The sequence below is a fragment of the Mixophyes fleayi genome, chromosome 10 (assembly GCF_038048845.1).
Source record: "Mixophyes fleayi isolate aMixFle1 chromosome 10, aMixFle1.hap1, whole genome shotgun sequence".
NCBI classification, from domain to species: Eukaryota; Metazoa; Chordata; class Amphibia; order Anura; family Limnodynastidae; genus Mixophyes; species Mixophyes fleayi.
Genome location: NC_134411.1, coordinates 68,960,385 through 68,979,607, shown reverse-complemented (window position 1 = coordinate 68,979,607; position 19,223 = coordinate 68,960,385).

Here is a 19,223-nt window from a genome sequence, read left to right as displayed (position 1 = left end):
AACAAATGAAAAAAGAATTGCAGAAAAAGGTCCCAGAATAAATATCTTCCACACGACTCCTAAGCTGTTTTTTCTTTAGGCTGGTTATACTGTCACGGTTCAAATACAAAGTGCAGCTCAGGAGCCAAGAATGAGGTGAAAACACACAAAGTTTATTGCTGAATAACAATCTGATGGTGTAATACTGAATATACAGGAAAATGCAGGAATAAATACCAGGTAGATGGCTGATGTAGGTAAGTGGTATTATGGAGAGATCCCAGATAGCAGGTAGGCAGTTATATGGAGAGATCCAGGCAGCATGAAACCACAAGCACAGCTGAGGGAAGGAACAACAGAATGCAACAACAGGATGGGACAACAATAACCAGCAATGACTGCTGGGAGAGACAGGTTTAAGAAGGAACACACCCAGGTGCAAGAAATAATTACAGGGCAGGTTAACTCCTGATACAACCAAGTAAAGCACAATAGCAGCACCTCTGGTGATCAGAGGTACTGCTGCAACATATAAAATGAACACAAATACTGCACAGTACAAAACAAACAAGGGCTGCAGAATGCAAGCAGCATTCAAAAGGGAGATATTGCAAAGCAGACGGAGGCAGACCGTGACAATAGGAATGATAAGGACTATTAATGGTGTATAGGTGATGAGAAAACTATAGCAGAAACAAAGATGTAATACTAGCATTGATCAATAAGTACAGTATAATAATACCCATAACTTTTTATATGTTTTTAAAAGGTGAACATTCTTCTATCAATGATTAACCCCTCATCCTCCATCATTCACACCTCATCTTCCATAAATCATTAACCTATTATCCTCCATCATTAAGCCACTTTATGATCATTATTTATTAATCTTCTCTCAATTATCATTGACTCAACAACCTTTGTCAACCATTAATCCATCATCCACCATCATTAGCACCATATCATCCTTATCTTTCTCAGTTGACCCCCTTTCATAATTAACATTCTTCATCACCCCCCTCATCCATATAATGCCATCCCAGACAACCCGCCACCTCACTCAATCTATTGCACAGCGCCAGAGGCATACTGATCAATTCGTGCTGTTCCTTTGCTCTCTCTTCTGCTTTATCAAATAGGAAGCAAGTTGAACTTTGGTTCTCCAGCATGTTCACTGTGTGCACAGGATTTTGCAGTATTAGATGAAGGGTGAGCTGCTCGCCCTTAATGCGTGCCTTGGCATAGCCTGTATGAACTGCTTTACATAGCACTATACTCCATTTCTCTACTCCCCTGTTACGTCTCACTGGAGACATCTACCAACCCGTATTGGCACTGGCCTTCCCAGGGCGCGGAGTCTAACGGACCCCCCGTTCTTCTTAAAGAACCGCCGCAAGGCGGGATGGTTTTAGCTGCTGGAGGCACACAGGTCGCGGCCCCTAGGTTAGCCCACGTGGCATGGTAGACAGATAGTAGTAAGGTGAACTGTTCTGGGAACACAGCTAAATTGTAAGAAGTAGGAAGCCAGACGTACCTTGCTGTCTAGTAGAGAGGCATGAGGAGACAAACACGAGAGGAGTGAGGAACTGTAGCCAGTTCGGTACACAGAAGGTCTGCCAGTGTGTGTTGCCAGGGATTCAGCAGATGCAGGGTTAATCAGACAAGCCGGGTTTGTACACAGAAGGTCTGCCAGTGCGTGTAGCCAGGGATTCGAAAGTGTAGCCAGGGCGAAAGTGATGCAAGTGTTGTTACTGAGAGATGAACTGCTGTAGAGGGCTGTGGTGTGTTGTCAGCCAGAATACTGCATGTAAAAAGACTTGAAGACAAGGACTGTTACCAGTGAATCAGATTGGAGCTGAAAACTATCTACACAACAGGAAACAGGTCTGTGTAATCAAACTGACTGTGCAATCTTACTTACCACACTGTGTATTCTACATTTTAAGTGTAGGGAGCTGGATTTACAAAGACATTTGCTTAACAAGTAGCGTACCTCACCCAACCTTCCAGTACATACCTGCACCATATGACCACAGTTATAACTGAATTACAGATTTAATCTCCAGTGCCCACGCTGATAGTAACCTAACATCTGTAGAATCCTGCAAACCATTAGAACCTGAATATGCAATATGCTAGCAAAGGAACAGTATCATTCCTTACTTTTCTCCTGCAAGATCAGATTAAAGTACAGTGATTATAGCCCTGACAACACTCTGCATTGTGTTATATCTGAGACAGTAACTACTTTTATTGATCTCTGTACTGAAGTTACAAGACTGTCTTTATAATAGTGTGCCTCCATTATAATAAAAGTGCCTCCTGTCTGATTATTACGGGTATACTCACAAAAGTCTGGCCATTGAAAATATTTATGCTTATTAGCTCTGCTGAGAATGGACTTCTTTTAAATGGGATTGTCACGATCTGCATTCTGCAGCTTCTATCAGCCAGAAACTATGTTGGACCTTTGTGTGTATATATATATATATATATACACGGGCGGCGATTTTAGCAGGGGGGGGGGGGGGGCGCCGCTTTTTTAAAATTGCCTAGGGTGCCATGGACCCTAGCACCAGCCCTGCATACCCTACCATACTGCATCCTAAAACCTGTGTAACCGGTGTTTAATAAAAAGCACTTCATTCACTACACTCTCTCTGTGGTCTTGTATTTGGAATCCTGACAGGGATACATTAATTGTGATATTATTTGCTTGTGGTGTGTTGTCTGAAATGGATATTTTTATTATATTAAGAACTTGAACTGTATTATTGTAGAGAGATTTTACTTGTTGCTAATCATTCTTTGTTCAGAAAAATTTAAGTGACACATTGATCCTGCATAATAAACCTGACATCCCTTCATTCATTTTGTGTACTACTTGTATTGAGGACTCAGATTTTCTGCCCCCCTGCTGTGCCATAAATACATTCTATCAATACCCACCTCTAGGGGTGTTACAAAAATCCAGATCTCAATTAGAGGTTCTGCTTTTGGATATATCAGTACGATAACAAGCTCTCGTCATTAAATATGCATTCATTGATTATTGAGAGCTTGTTAGAGGAATTGTACAAAATAATAAAAACTATTAAGATCACTTTGACAGAAGTATGTGGAAAAAATTAGTGCAGAGATTGAGCAGAAGCCTATCCCTATACAAAATGATATGAAGTTGACAAAAGGAAATGTATTTGTAATAAGATTTGAACATGGGATTTCAATTGGCAAAGAAGCATGCATTCCGTAGACAAAATATCCTAATTAAAAAAAATAAATTAAATTGGAGACATTTAGAAATTAGTAAGAATTCTGATGGAGTTTTACTGATTCAGGTGTGGAGTGTAGTAATGGAGAGGAATCAGAATTATCAGGGGAGGGGGTAATCTATTTCACAGGGATCACAAGTTTGAGGTAGAAATAGAAAGCTCCAATAAGTCCTAAAAAAGTATGAGTGAATCAGGAGAGTAAAAAGGAAGGAATAAGACAAGGCAAGGGATTTTAGTGGTAGTAGCAGCTGATCAAGATACTAGTATAATCAAACAACTGGAATTGTCTAAAGACTGCATTTCTATAGTAAACAAGAGACTTAGGGCCTGGTTCATTAAGGATCTTAAATGAAGAGGATCCTTATTTCAGTCTCCTGGACAAAACCATGTTACAATGCAAGGGGTGCAAATGAGTGTTCTGTTTTGCACATAAGTTATATACTGACTGTTTTTTCATGTAAAACACAAATAGTTAATAGCTTATTTGTACACTGAAATTTAAAGTTGATATTTGTGTGCTAGATGAAAAAACAGGCAGTATTTAACTTATGTGCAAAACAAAACACTCATTTGCACCCCTTGCATTGTAACATGGTTATGTCCAGGAGACTGAAATAAGGATCCTCTTCATTTAAGATCCTTAATGAATCAGGCCCTTAATTATTGGGTTTCAAATGAATTTAATCCAGTGACCCTTAGTAGGCAGTGTCAGCACACCAGTGACAGACTACACACAATGGTTATATTAGTGGTGCAATGGTTATATTAGTTGGAATGACATTCAAGTAATAGTAATTAAGTTGTGAAGGCCTTGTTGTTGCATGGGAGCCGGCCATCATAATGTAGATCATTCTTCCTAGGATCTCATCCACTGTGAATCTCCCATTGGTTCTAAATTTTCCCGTGCAGTGTAAAAGAGGAAAATAAACCCCATTGCATCAGTCTACCCGTCCCCAAAACTTTAGGTTGTCTTAGCCATGGTGGCAGGCATACCTTTACCCTCTTAATAGGTTCCACCCTCCCAATGACCTATGTGCCTCTTCTTGGTGGCAGGGGTAGCTTTTTAAAGATAAAAAATACATACTTTTAAACATAACTGTGTAAACACTAGAATCAACAATTCAACATGTGCTTTTTTGTTTGAATTAAAAAAAATACTACCATAAATGTGCCATGCAAAATGTATTGCAAGTAAGACATAGCAGGTATTATTCTGTTTTGCATAATAACAGAGAGCATATTGTTGACCAAAATACAATATAGAGAGAATTCTAGTAGCATTCATACAATACAGAGAACATTTTAGTGATCACCACACAATACAAAGAGCATTCTAGGGACTTAATTATAATGCAGAGGGCATCATAGAGATCGCTATACAGAATAGACTGCATCCTAATGTCCACCATACAATATAGAGAGCATCCTAGTGACATATATGCAGTTGTAGCCAAACATATTGGCATCTTTGCACTTTTATCAATTAATTCCCAATCTCCCCTAAACATAAGTTGAAAGTAACAACAGTATTTGGTCTCCACAATACTTACTCTGTTAATATACAGAACCTTTGTTTTTGATTGAATACAATACTGTACCGTGCATTTGAAAATAAACATAAATGGCATTGACAAAATTATTCACACCCTAGACTTAATATTTGGTAGCAAAGTCTTTGGCCAAAATAACTGCAATCAGCAACTTTCCATAGCCGTGGATGAGCTTCCTACACCACTCTACCGGCAGTTTGGTCTACTCTTGTTGTGCAAATTGTTCCAACTCTTCCAGATTTGGGTGCCTAAACTGCTGTATTTAGATCTCTCTACAGGTGTTGTTTGAGATTTATACCTGGACCCATTCTGTCCACTTCAGAACAATCCAGTAACTTGTTTTGAACCATTCTTGGGTGCTCTTTGAAGTATTTTTGGGATTATTGTCATGCTGGAAGACCCATGGCTTTTTGACAGTGACATGGCTTTCTGACACTGTATTCAATATTGCACTACAAAATGGTCTGGTAACCTCCAAATTTTATAATACCAGATAACAAGGCTGAATTAGTAGGCTTGCACACAACAGCAAAGTCCAAAAACAAGTGAAGGTCAGGGATTCAAGAAGGTCACAATTACTTTAGACAAAGGTTTTCTTCTTATCTATACTAATCACACTGATTGACTTGGTCTTTGGAAGCTATTTCTTCTTATACATACAGACCACACTCAGGGACCTTGCCTATGGATGCCATTTTTTCTCCTTACGAATACCACTTTGTCCCTATTTACATACATCTACCAGATGTTTGAAAAGCGCGCCAGACCCAGGCCTCACACAGTGAATGTTATGAAAAAGAGATACAGCTAATGATCACATGTAATGAATGAGGAAGGTTCCCAATGGATCTGTTCAGCGGATTATCCCCTCCAAGAAACCAGGTTCTGTAATTCTTCATCCAGAATATGTGACTCAAGTACATGCTGAGTGGCAAATTCATCGATAAAGGCAATGGCTGGTCAATAAACTTATCAGAATCATCAGATTTAGAGTCCAAGTCCACAGTTAGAATCAATTTCTTTTTCTGAGACTTTGAGGTATATTTACTAAGCTACGGTTCCGATAAACTGCAGATTTTCTGTGTTTTGCTTTCATTTTTAAAAATGGCCATTTTATTAAAGGCAAAGCCAATCAGATTAAACCCATAAGTGAACCCATCAATACTATGTGTTACTGAAGGATTATGGGAGGGTGAATCAGAAGCAGTGACAAAAAGAACAAATATCAGCAAGTCTTTATTGACTCTGGTGAACTACAGAACATGTGCTTTGTTGCAATTTTCTACTTAGAAAAAAGACAAGCACAAGAGTATCTCAGGAATGGAAGCACTTGTTAATACTAAAGTCAGCACAGTAGTTGATGTAGACCCTAATTTTGAAACTAGAACTGCAGAAATATTGCAATGTGGGTTAAATGATGATAGATCAAATCTCGTAAGTACTGCATTGGTTAAGTATGCGGTCTTTGTTGTCAACGAGAAAGGAATCAGGGGCTGATCTAATTCAGAGGTTATATTACTTTGGGAATCCTCAGACTGAAGAGTCAAGACTAGAACAGGACAGTTCAGCAAGGAAGACACCTCAGAAAATGTAGGCAAGGCAGTCATCTTGAACAAGGCAATCATCTCTGAGAACTAAGGCAGCACAATCATCTCGGAGACCTCAGGTTGGGCAGTCATCTTAGAAACCTTGGCAAGGTAGTCATCTTGCAGACCTTGAGCAGGGCAGTCATCCTGGAGACCTCAAGAAGGACAGTTGTCTTAGAGACCTCAGGGAGGACAGTTATCTTGGAGACTTCAGACAAGACACTCATCTCAGTGACCTCAGACAGGGAAGTCTTCTCTGAGATCAAAGGCAGGGCAATTACTGGACCCTCAAGACTGTAGATATCATTTGGACCCTCAGAAACGGAGGCAATTGCTTTGTAAATCCCTACTCTGGCTCTCTGTGTCCTCCAGAATCCAATTCAAATGACTCACCCTTAACTACAAAGCCCTCAACAACCCCACCTCTTCATACATCTCAAATCTCATATCAAAATACTCTGCTACCCGTCCTCTTAGCTCTACCTCTGACCCGTGCCTTGTCTCATCTCTTATAACCACCTCTCACTCCCACCTACAAGACTTCTCCCGTGCTGCTCCCCATTTATGGATTCCTTACCACACTCAATCAGACTTTCCTACAGCCTTCAAATCTTTAGAAACTCTTTGAAAACCCATCTTTTTTTTTTAGAGCTTACCTTATCCCTGATAATACTATTCATACTAATGCACCCTCACAGCTATCCCAATCTCCACTCTGTGCCACATTTGCTCTTCTTGTTTCAGCTGTGTCCTCTTCCACTTAGAATGTAAGCTCTCTATTGAGCAGGGTTATCCACACCCTTTGTTTTCAAGTCTGCATTTATTTTGTCTACCTTTTATGTCCCTGTTTTATGTATATCCTGTTTTTGCATATTGTAAGGCACTGTAAAGCACGGTGGTACCTTACAAATCTATGATAATAATAATAATAATAATAATAATAATAATAATAACTTGAAATTCAGGATTGGTGGAAGCGACTGGACCCTTGGGAATGGAAGCAATAACTGAAAGTTGAAGACAGGACTTGTAGTGAGGTTGCTTTTTCTTAATATGGCAGTTTATCCAGTATGGAACGAATGTGAGTGGTTGGAACTGTATTCCATCCACTTACATTACCGTAAGTGTATAACTTCTTAACTAACATGGTTCTTACCTACTTTTATATTCAATGCAGAGAGCATTCTAGTGACTTCAATACAATACAGAAAGCATCCTAGTGACCGCCATACAATACAGAGAACATCCAAGGGACTGCTATGCACTACAGAGATGTCCTAATGATTGTCATACAATACAGAGAGCATCCTTGTCAGATATTGTGCTCCACAATCCTTCCCATATGACACATCACATATGACATATTCTTTCCCATATCATGTTCCACATATCGATTCTCTTAATATCATGACTTACCCTGCAACGATTCTCATTCACCACCCCAATTTTTACTTTTTCCCATATAATGCCCCTCCCACTATATTGACTCTTCCTTCATATAATGGCCCTTATTATTGAAGCTCCCCCATATTATGGTCCCTTGTATTGATTCTCCTCGAATCATGTTGTCACCCCCATATTGACTTCCCCATATCATGTCCCCTGTATTTATGATCCACCATATCATGACCACCTGTATTGATTCTCCCTGTATCATGCCCCCCATATTGATTTTTCCCCATAGCATGCCTGTATTAACTTTTTTATATTTAGAACCACATATTTCTTCATCTGCAGTGTACTCTGTACCATTAATTTGCAAGGATATGTAAAACAATATTTGTTCCATTTCATGAGCAAAAAGAGTATTTCAAATAGGGATTCTAAATGTAAGAGATATAGTCAAATGTGAAGATAGAGCAAAGTCACATTTTCATAGCACTCTTATTTAATACTTCATTGTATTTATGTTTTTCAGTAATGCCCCTGAGTCTTCTCCATATGCGTACCTATGCAGTGCGTCAAATTGTCAGAGTAGCTCCTGCAGAGCTGAGAATTTCCTCATCTGATTTGTTGTTATGCTGACTGTCATTGTCTTTTCACTGCTGGGGCCATCCATTTTAGGGCAGGATAGCCTTTATCGGTGCAGGCAGCCCTGCCCCAAGTTAAAAGATTAAATAAATCAGCCCAAAATTTGGGACATTTTATTCATAACTTTTAAATATGTCTTAACCGACTCACAAACATCACCATATAAACGTAATGGTGCGGCCATCGCCCTAGCAGGAGAACTGTAAGCTAAGGTGTATGGCCACTCTGCCCTTGCAGGAACTCTATAAGTCCTTTGCTTGTGTTAAAATGTATTCTACAATTAAATGTTTTAGGGAAAAACACAGTGGTAATGATGAGATTTATTGGCCTTCAGAATAGTCAACATCTAAAAAAAGGTGGGAATAGAGAGCAACTGCTATTGAAGCAGAATTAATTAAAAAGTCTGAGGCTGCAGAACCACTTGGGGTTAAAGAAAGCGATGAGTTATCTGCATGTTTGTCAGAGTATGAATAGAAGTAATGTACAGGTGTGAGAAACAATCCCACAGCCGAGAAAGAGGTACATTTATAAAAGGGAAGCATTGTAGCTGACACACATTTAGCCTTCAGAACCAGGGCCTTGAAAAAGAGCACAAGGCTGCATGAAATTGGAAATATGGATTACCTCATTTATATATTTTTGTCCTGTTTGAACTCATTTGCCATATTTTCTCATCCTGCTGTTTTTTTTCTCGATCCTTTTATTTGTAATTATTTATTAAAGAAAAATTGACTATTATATACTGGAGTTCCCATTATATCTTTCTTTTACTTTTTTTGCATATATTTAGAGCATTTAAAACATTTGTGAGCACAAATTGTGGTCGTAAAATGTCACTGTGCTTTGCATTTTACACATGGGCTAGATTTGCAGGAGGGTAATTTAAATGACAGAAGTTGAACAGCAGGCAGTCACACTAAACTGTATTCAGCTATTTTTTGTGCTTATAGAAAAAATATTTTTGGAGCCTTTGGAAAAATGTAAAGGATTTTTTTCTGAAAAGCAGAAAATAACATTAATGATGTACATGGCCTAATATCTGACTAGTTTCAAACCCAACAGGAATACTGCAAATTAACATAATTCGGTAATTCAGACAGACAGGGGCATTTATATGAGGGCATGTAGAGCAAAATATCTGAGCACAAAGATTTGGCACAAATTGGGGTCATACATTGTCACGGTGCTTTTTTTCATTCATGGGTCAAGTTTGCAGAGACAGCAACATTAAAATGCAAAAGCTAAACTATCAGTCGGTGCAAGAGGTATTGACTTGTAAAACAAAAGAAAAAAACCAACAAGTTTATTAATTCAGAATGGTGTAATACACCTTAAAAAAAATCAGTAATGCAGAGGTTTCACTTGGAAGGGCACTGGGGCAAAAATATCTACAATCTCATCTTAGTTTTTTTTCTAGCACATACTGTGCTTTTTTGTGTTTCTGTAGGAGATATAGAATCCTGAAAAAGCCTTTTGTAGTCTGCTAATTTCTTCTAAAGTATAAATGAGAAAAGTTATAACCATCTCTTGATTTATCAGATAGGAATCCCTGCTAAAAGAAAAACCCAGCGCACAACATTCCTAATATGGGAAATAGAAACCATCAGCAGTCTACATAATTAAAGGTTTAATAATTGAATACGCTAAAAATCAGAATAAAATCATTGGTGCGTTGGTAATAAGGTGATCTTGGAAATTATGATATCCTGCTTGCTCAGATGGATCAAACTAGAAATAGAAGCAAAAATATAACTAAAGGAACACACAACAATTATGTGATGTGAAGAAGGTAAGTGATTGCTCCAACACACCTATATAATGGCACAAGATCCTTCCACCGATGGAGTGGTCAGAATTCTATATAGCGTCTCTGATCAAGAATCTGCCATGGAAATATGTGAAATAATTGTAATGGTTGTCTAATACAATATATCAGTAATGCAAGAACAATGTAGATGACACAGGTACCTTCAAGTGTCCCGGATGATGGCACAAGCAAATGTCCTCAAGTCTGAGCAAACTTAGACAATTCACTAATCCAGTTGAATATGGGAATTAGTTTCCAAGATGCCCATGAGTGAAAAGCAGCCGGACACCGTGTCCCATAACCTAAAGTCCATAGGGGCAGTGTGCGGTATACATCCGGTATTCAAATCCTCCTCTCCAGGCCGTGTGATTAAAAGTCCATACTCTCTTGATAGGAAATATAAATACTTATCTCAGAATCACTGTGGCCACAGCTAGATAATTTGACGAATAGTATTGAGTAGTTACTTCCGTGGTGCTGATAACTAAAAAGTTTGAAATTCCCTCCAACTCGTCTCGTCCAGTTAATTGGACTTTTTCAAGGAGATACACATCAGTTGATATCAGTGCTTAATATAGTACTCCATCTTGGAAGGGCCAATATGAAACTCCTCCCATGATTGTTAACTCCTTATGCACCCATATGGACTCACCAACATGGAAAATAAAACTAATGTCATACTAAATGAATGCTAATAACCACAATAAATGGGGAATATCTGCATATATAAATATAAATAACAGTGTATATTACACTATTGTATTGTTTAGTAGTGACCACCATATACAAATTAACAATGGGAGGATGGGGGATCTCATTCTATGTACATCAATGGCTGAGGAGTATGCTGACTCCTGACCTTCACCTATAAAACCACTGACTCCCCAAAATGGAGGAACACACAACACCCACATGCCAATCAACTCTCCAATCATCTGCAGTCAATCTGAGTGCGGGCTCCTCCTACAACGACAATGATATCCCCGTTTATAACATAGTCTCTAACATATAGCTATTTGCCTAATACTTACTTCAAATCAAAATCTATATTCAACCCCATAGGGAGTAGAGGTTTCATTTAATATATCCATAATGTTTCTTCATTATTAATTTTTTTCATAAAGTCCCCCCCCTCTCCAGGTTTTATCGTCTGTCTTAATCGCTAAAAAATTTAGTCCTCCAGTGTTGCAATCATGAACTTCTGCAAAGTGTTTGGAGACATTGTGGTGGACCAAACCATTTTTAATTTTGCGAATATATGTTCTCCAATTTGCATCTTGAAATTCCTAATTGTCCGTCCAATAAATTGCAATTTACATGATCATTCCAGTAGATATATAATGTTCTGACTGTCACATGTCAGAAAAGATTTAATCGAGTATTGCTCATCAGTTTGCCAAGCTTTATAGCTCACAGTGGGCTTGGGTGATGAATAACCCAATATCTTGCAATTACTATATTTGAAGCAATGGTAAAAACCTGATTTGGTGTATGTATCTAACCACGTCTGCCTCTCTTCCTGTATATGTATATGATTCTTAGTAAGATACATCTGAAGGTTCGGGGCTTTCCTATATACTATTCTCGGCTTTCTTGGTAGGGTATCTTTTAAGGTAGTGTCCATCTTTAATATATGTCAATACTTCTTAATAATTTTATCCCTGCTACTTGCCATTTTATAGATCACATTGCTCACTGCCATTTGTAAAAGATAACTTCTGTTTGTATCAGGACATTGTTTTTCACAAAACCAGGCATGGACTTAGCATCTGGTCAGAATAGTCTACTGCTCCCGCAGGTTTTACTTTTTTGGCCTGTGTGTGGATTTTAACGTTTAGCATTTACACTTCCCTCTTTTTTTTATTTTTCAAATAACTCCATAATTCCTGATTCTTTGCCCAATAGCTGTTGAGGAAAACCTTTGAGATCTGCCATTGCAGTACCTAGATTTGTGCTGCATTCAGGAGTCTTAAAAAGTGGCACACAGTGCACTGCTCGTAACCTAGCCTGCCAGAGAAAGGGACAAAAGATTCAAGCTGTCTGTACTCGTTTGCCCATCTACATATTCTAGCTGTATGTACTGTCAGCTCAAAGTTGTTTCAAAGTGGTTCTCAAGTCCAAAAATAACAGCTTAAAATCTAAAACATTATTATACAATTAGTTTTTTTTACAAATGTTGGAACCTAAGTTATGGTTTATGAACAACTACTAGTGCATAAACATATAAGTCATATGTAAATTAATAAACAATCAAAAATCCTAAGTACCTCCCCAACAATTTCTCCCTAACAGCAAACATGAAAATAACTCTTATACATCATCTAACTTAAGAACAACCTAATCAATAAGGTGCAATGCAAAAAATGTTTTTAATATCACTAAACTAACACTGATAATATATTAACTGATTCACAGCTAAAACCATAAACCTAAAATCTAATATCTGAAGTAAAGCAAGAAAGTGTTAGAAACCTCTATGAGTTCCTAAAGCCTAACAAATTTACTAACCTATTAATATCAAACCCTACTTACCTGTTCTTAAAAGCCTCTCTCTATTTTTGACTACTTTGCCCTCCCTCATCTCCTGTCCCTCTTATACTAGATCCCCTCCACTGACTCCCCTTGTGCCTGTTGTCTGTTTGGCCTTCCTTTATGTTGTAAGCTCTTACAAGCAGGGCCGTCTTCCCTCCTTTCTCTATACCTATTACTTCTGCTCCAGCTACACTGGTACTAACTATGCTTGGAGCTTTTGGAGTCTGGTAGTACTCATTTTTGTTGTGTTGTATTGTCTTCTGTTTGTAATCTGTACAGGGCTGCGGAAATCTTATAAATAAAGGATAATAATAATAATAATATCATTGTCTGCTATCTAACTACTACATTAGAAACAGAAATATTAACAAGCAGGTCTTGTTGGTGAGAAACACATGGTATAAAGAGACAAAGGAAAATATGTATTGTATTTACTGTACTTTTTTTCCACAGACCATGGGGTAAATGTATCAAGCTCTGATTTTAAAAATCCAGAGATTTTCCCGCTGGTGTTTCATCTCACAGATGTATTAAAGTGATATTTTAAGTAAAATTGCCAGAGATGTATTTCTGTCAAAATCGCCATTTCCAAAATCGATAGAGATCAAAAACCTGACTGTTTGCCACTCTAGCGATACAAGTCTCAAATGTATGAAGCTGCAGTTAAGCAAACTCTCCTGAGTTTGCTTTACAAATCCCAGATACAACATGCTGCATCCTAGCTGCGTGATTAGTAAACACATCACTGTTACACTGCCCTGTCTATAGAGCCATTGGTCCAACAGCTGTCAAAAGTTTAAAAATAGATAAAAGTTTAAACAAAAAAAGTGTGAGGTTGGCATGTCCTTATGACAGGGGGACCCCTGCCACTGACATGGGGAAACTCCTTACACTATAAATAGACCTCGCGACTGTGCTGAACTCATTGCGTACAAACTGTTTAGCGTTGTCTGTCATCCTTTTTTTTTCCCAACCATGTTCCGGTTTGGATTAGAAATATGAGGGCTCTTCTGGCCTGAAGAACAGAAGATATTTACAAGCAGGGACATTAGATATACAAATTATTTTGGACATTTCAACCAGGGACAATTGGAATTACAAATTTTTTGGACTTTTCAACCAGGGACAATTGGAATTACAAATTTTTTGGACTTTTCAAGCAGGGACAATTGGAATTACAAATTAATTTTGGACATGGTGACAACAGATGAAGAGTTCAGATTGGGAAGTATATTGGGGTTTTCTTATTTTTAATAAATTTATGTGGTATGAATGAGGGTGTTTAATATATTTATTGGTTTTTGTTTTATTTTTAATAAAATGTTGTGGTTTTAAACAGGGTGTTGTGGTTTTGTAAACATTTTATAATGTATTCTAGCGCCAGGTCCACCCATTGCCACCTTAAAAACACCAAAGGCACCTTAAAAGCGCCAAATGCACTGTGATCACTGTAAATAATGAGGTTAGCAGTAGCCGTATTTTCTTTATTCGCAATTTACAGCTGACGGGTATAACTGCTGCCGGAGATACTGTTTATTTATATAATGGTATGTAGATATTTATTCATTGTTGCATTTATGCTCCTCGCGATTTTTATGTCAGTGTCCTTCTTGTCATTATTGTAGTCATCGCCAATACACACCCGTTTTTTCCTTGCTTTTACTCCTTTGTTTTCTTGCTCTGTTTTCATCTCCATTTTCTTGTCTCTGTTCCCTTTCAGCTTTCGAGCATGATGTACTGCTAAGGTGTGCTTAAAATAGGATTGTGTTTACTGTCTTACAGTGCATAGGACTCTGTACTGGATCTGGGTCGTTGGCCACTATTTTGTGCATTGGACAGCTTTGCACTGGGTGGCTCGTAATACCTATCTCTAGTCTGCACCCTGTGAATGTGTCTTGGCTAGGGCAGCGGGGTAGAGGTGGCTTAAGTTTATGGGACTCCTGTTCAGGGAAATTGACAGGCATTGGGTGCTCCATATCTTGGTTATCCACCTTGGGGAAATGGTTTTTGCCATGTAAAATCGGTGGAGTTGATCATGTGCATTCAGTCCGACCTAACATAGGTGCATGGCTTCTGGCTTAGTGTTCTCCTGTGCTGGTCTAACGAAATATCCCAGCAGGTGTGGTGGTCTTTTCCTGATGGGCAGGTAGTTGACTGATATCACAGGAAGGTAAATGCCGTGGTGGCTCAGTTTCGACCCCCAATGGGTGGTATTCAGATTGAGCACCCCTTCATTACGTTTCTGTCACACTCTGTTCCCCAGGTATCTCCACCCGAGCCTTTAAACACTGACTTTCACTTTAAATCTCTCTTCTTAGTACAGGCTGTCAGCTATGCCTTGTACCTGTTATTACCTCAACTACGTGTTAGTCAGTTCTGCTATTGGTCAGCCGCCCTTGATAAGGCCTCTCCTTTCATCCTTTCGTTGCGGGTTCTTCAAGTCATACCTGACCTGATTCTGATGCCCCCCTGTGTTCCACATCCCTGTGGTAAGCTGTGCTTCATTGCTGCTGTGTGTCTGGACTCCGCTGACCTCTGCGCACCTGTTCCGCTTACCTGTGGTAATCGCTGTGATCAACATCCACTGCCTACTCGGCCTGCACCACTGACTATTGCTGCCAGGTTCCACATCTCTGTGGTAAGCTGTGCTTCATCGTTGCTGTATATATCTTGTCGAAGTCAGCAAATTGGATAAAGTCATTTCAATTAAAATCGAGCAAACTTGGTTGTCTTTGTCTGAAAAGATGCGTATGGCACGCTACGGCGTACGCAGCCGCAACACGTGGCAACAACATTATTTACACTTTTACATACATTCGCACCAACACACACATTTGTAAAGTAGTACACATTAATGGTAGTTGCAACACATAGTTATTTATGTCGAAATATAGTAGTGTTTATGTGTAATATTATAAGTTATATGCATATCAGTAAAACATATGGTACAGGTTGAAGGAATCATGTCATGTGTGGAATCATATTAATCCCCTTTACATTTGTGACTGTCCGGTTCACTCTGCGAAGGGATCGCAGAGTGCATACGCAAGTTATTAATGTTAGGGAATTATGGACTATTAATACTATGAATCTTGGCGGGAAGATCGGAGCATATCCCCTGGAGAGATGACCCCCACCTTTGGATTCTTTAGGTTGAACTAGCCAAAGTTCGACAACCCCCTGGGCCTTCCTGAAACCTGGACCAATAAAAGCAAGCTATACCATCTGCATTGTTTACTGTATCTCTGTGTGCATATAAGCAGCAGCTCCTCATTTAGTGTTCAGTCACCTTGACCACAGACTTCAGACCTGAATGACTGTACACTGGATCCAGAGCGCCTGCGATAAGTAACTGCTGTACTTATTATTATTTCGCTTGAATATATTCTGCTACTTTTTGAGAATAAATCTTTGTGCGTTGGAAACACAAATCGAGATTCGACAATCGTTATTGGATAGCGACAAAACGCTCATAACAATTTGGGGGCTCATGAGTTTGGAGCTTTCATTGCCGGACGATACGCAAGACCAACGGATTTCGGTTCCCCAACAAAGGGTGGAGACGCGTCATATACGGGTAAGAACGCAATGTGTTCAAAACCTGAATTTTACTCTGTGTTGTGAAACCGAATGTCAGTTTTGCATAATCTGAAGGTGCTCTAACTAGAATCTATAGCGTAAATGTACTTCCTGCTTAGCGTATGTGAACTTCCGGTAGATTTGCCACGTGGTTAAACAATTGTTTTGATAGTTATTATATGTGCATAGTATAATTACTTGTGAAAGCCTCTGAGACATTATTACTATTGTTGGGAACTTTTGATTTTCTGCGCAGAAAAGGTGTATAGTGTGTGATTTTGTAACGTAGATACACTGTTTATTGTTGAGGTGCTCAGTTGCTATCTGACGAGGCAGGTTGCCCAACTGAAGGACGGTATACGTGGCAGGTATACCGGGAGTGAAAAGAAAGGAAGTTTTTGTGCGTGCTCCCAAGAGCCATCGCAACGTTTATTCATAGTTAGTATTTGTAAGCGTTGCGATTGGACCGCACGGCAAGGAAAGCCGTGATTGTAACTTGGGAAGGCAGCAGGGAGGAATTACATTGGAAAGGTTGGTTGATTGTATCGACTTTGTGCTACCAGTTGTAATAAACTCAACAGATTTTTGTGGTTTAGCCAGGGTATCGAGGAGCTGATAACCCTTGGGTCCCACTGTGATATTTTCTGTGTTAAGGGTCCTCGTTTGGTACGAGAGGAAGCGAGTGGACGCGGCTTGAGCAAATACGTCCACGGCCAGTAAGAGATTTCTAGCGGTAGAGTGTTTGTAGCAAAGGGTTGAAAGTGTTTTTGGAAGTGTGGTCCGCATAGACTGGTACTGTTCAACATGGGTGCTAAGCATACGCTAGAGATGTCCAGTGTACTACCTAAGGAAGGGCCTATTGGTTCGGCACAGTTTCTTATGTGCAAGAAACATGGTGCTTACGCAAGTGCGTATTGTGACACGTGGGTCGAGATGACTAAAGAGTGTGTTAGGCCTTTCCCAACAATAGGGAGTTTTAATACAGAGGTACTAAATAACGTAAAAGATAAAGTGTGGTTGATTAAGTAAAAAAAAGTGAGAAATAAACATAATGACTGTTTAAAATTGTGACAAATGGAAGGCAACACCTGGCAGAGCAGCGAGTGCACAGCGGAAGTAGGCGTGGTGAAAAGCGTGTGCACAATGGAAGTAGCCATTGAGAAGCGTGGAGAACTCAGCGCAAGCGCGCCCCCGCCACCCTATGTGGCGGGGGGAGTAAGTACAGCCGTTATCTAAAATGAAAAAAATGAAATTGCTAAGTTATATCCAGTTTTAAGTCAGTTTAAAGCAAGTGTTTCTGAAGAAGAGGATGAACCCACGGTAATTTCAGCCATTGCCCATGCTGTTAATATGTTAGAGGTTCAGCGTAAGTATGGAAAGGGGGCAATGGCTGAGATAGGTGAGAGTAGTGTGACCACTAGGAGAGACAATATTCAAAGTACTGAAGTAGCTAAGCCTGAATATAGTGAACCAGTGGGTACGTATCCAGTCCGCACAATATCAGTTCCCAATGGGAAGGCAGATAAGGATGGTGTACTACCTTTAAGAAATGTAACACTGCATTGTCCTTGGACTAGATCAGAATTACGTTCCATTATGACTGAATTCCCAGATCCTAGAAAAGAGTTGGCAAAGTGTCAGAAATTTGTTAAAGACTTAGGAAATGCACACGAACCAACCAATAAGGATTGGAGTGAAGTGTTGAGGGCATGTCTTCCTCCCAATACTAACGTACAAAAATGTATTAAAGATTGTTTGTTGGAGGAAGATGATACCTTGACAGATGAGGTGAATCAAGAGAATATAGAACAAATTATTCAACATTTAGCCATCTATTTTCCAGTAGTAGCAAATTGGAGTAAAATTTTCACCATCAAACAGAAGGATAGTGAAACAGCATCAGATTACTTTGTTAGAGCTATAGCAGCGATAACACGGTTCACTGGGATATCAAACATAGGTGAGGACCCACATCACAGAGAGGTAGCTGTAGGAGTACTAATGGATGGTCTTAGGGAAAATTTAAAAACCAGAGTACAAACCACATTACCTAATTGGAGAGGCATCACAGTAGATTCTCTTAGGGAGTCTGCTGTGGAGCATGACAAAAACCTTTTTAGAAAAAAGGAAGAGAAAAGTGATAGGTTAATGACGGTGAGTATACAGGCTCTAGAGGGGATGCATACACAACCACCAGCATACAACCCACATAATAAGAAACATAGATTGATCCGATGTTTCAACTGTAATGAAGAAGGACACGTTAGGAGGGATTTTTAAAAAGGACAGATACAATCCTAGAGGTGGGACACATAGATATCCTCCAAGGAAGAATTCACATAGACTAGAAGACTCACATCTACCCGCACATATTATAGCAGCAAATGCTGTGCCGGAAATCGATAGTCAGCACTAGGGGTCAGGTCATAGCTGTAGTCTACAGCCAGTGAGGTTAACAGAGAGTCTGAGAGAAGAACCAACAATGATAGTTGACATAGCTGGTAGGAAACAAATCCTTCTTGTAGATACAGGGCAGGCCAGATCTGTGATAACCTCTCCTTTCAATCTACAGGTGACCAATAAGACTATTCCAGCTATGGGGGTAATGGGAAGAGTGTTACATTATCCTATAACTAAACCCACAGAAGTAACTATCGGGCCCCTGCATACTAAGCATTCGTTCCTCTTAGCTGCAGCGGCTCCTAATAACTTGCTAGGGAGAGACTTGTTATGTAAAATGGGATGTGTCATATACTGTACTTCAGATGGTGTGTTCTTAGATATACCAGAGAAGGTCGCGCATGAGGTACAGGATATATTGGACACTCCTCAAAGGTTAATGTTGCACTCTACCATTGTAGAACAAAGTCCATCTCACGTAAAGGGG